Source organism: Penaeus japonicus, unplaced genomic scaffold (genome assembly GCF_977035675.1).
Source record: "Penaeus japonicus unplaced genomic scaffold, GWHDUDI00000001_assembly GWHDUDI00000005, whole genome shotgun sequence".
Lineage (NCBI taxonomy): Eukaryota > Metazoa > Arthropoda > Malacostraca > Decapoda > Penaeidae > Penaeus > Penaeus japonicus.
In genome coordinates this window covers 11,591,143-11,592,629 of record NW_028234407.1, presented here as the reverse complement: position 1 = coordinate 11,592,629, position 1,487 = coordinate 11,591,143, and the positions used below count along the sequence as shown (strand labels likewise).

Below are 1,487 nucleotides of genomic sequence, written 5' to 3'. Positions count from 1 at the left end.
CATTTCAATTTGCTCCTGTCGTTACCTGTGATGTGGAAAGAATGTTTTCTGTCTACAAAACTGTTTTAGCCGACAATAGACGTAGTTTTCATTTTGAAAATTTGAAACATCACTTAATCATCAAATGTAATGAACCCTAATTATGTCCTGTTGGTAATGTTTTGTCACTAATGAATCCTAAGTTTTTGGGTGTTGGTTACTACAGTATTGTTTAGTGTTTTTGTTACTAAAGCTTATTTAGTGTTCTTGTTACTACAGCCTATTGTTTTTTGTTCTTGTTACTACAGGCTACATAGTTATTATTTGTTCTTGTTACTACAGCCTATTGTTTGTTGTTTTTGTTACTACAGTCTACATATTTTTTTTTTTTTTATGTAGAAACCTTTTTTTACATATTTGAATACATAAAAAATCATATTACTCAATACTCAATCTTGACTATTTTCTGCCCTTTATTTTAAAAAATCGTGACATCGATGACACAATGTGTAATAAGTTCCCCCTTACGCAAAGTGAGCAACTGATCATGGAAAAAGAAAATATCCATATAACATAAACATATATTAGAGCATAAAAAGCATATTGTCAAGCATAAAAAACTTATTTATGAGCATAAAAAGCATATTTTAAAGCATAAAAAGCATATTTTAAAGCATAAAAAGCATATTGTCAAGCATAAAAAGCATATTGTCAAGCATAAAAAGCATTTTTTAAAAAGCATAAAAAGCATTTCTGTAAAAGCATAATGTCACAGCCCTAGTAATTATCATGGATGGTTATCGTTACTGATATTATCATTGCTGTTGTTTTTGTTTTTGTTTTTGTTTTTACTAGTATTACTATTACTATTATTATCTTTATTACTACTATTGTTACTATCATTGTCTCATCTTCATAGTGTCGTTATGAGGATTATCATTATCATTAGTAGTTATGTCAGGGGTTTTGTCATTATTCAAGGTCTTTTTGGCCCCTTTGGTTTTTTATTCATGATCCTTGGAATGATTAAGCCACTCGAGGTTAAAAAGCAACCTTGGTCATATCCAAACCACATATATTTACACTTATTTACAGCAACAAAATAAACAGAACACAGCATAAACAAAATATAGATATGGTAGTTTTTGTACGGCGTGAAGCAGGCGGTATTCTTGATATTCAGGTTGTAACGCCGGAAGTAGTGGCACCAAAGTTTGTGGAGCCAAAGGCTGTGGCACCAGAGTATAACTCGGGTCAGCTATAACAGCAATACCAGAACAGCAGTTTAACAGCTTAAATCAGCATTCACCTATGGAGGGAGTGTGAATAGGCGAGAAGACCGGAGCTAAGTGACCGTCCATGCTGAGTGGGTCACCTACGTTACTTTGGTGGCGGGAAATCAAAAGGAATTCACACACACACCAACAAACAAACAAGCAAATGACCAAATGGTAAGTCAGCGACTGACAACAACAATTGATGTGAAACCACCAGATGAAACCCTTTAC

The 1,487-nt window shown here is 33.2% G+C and overlaps 1 pseudogene; it reads left to right on the top strand.

Moving 5' to 3' along the window:
• LOC147471782 (uncharacterized) overlaps nt 1-667 on the top strand; it is a 2,178-nt pseudogene extending 1,511 nt beyond the window's left edge.
• The last annotated feature ends 820 nt before the right edge of the window (nt 668-1,487 follow it).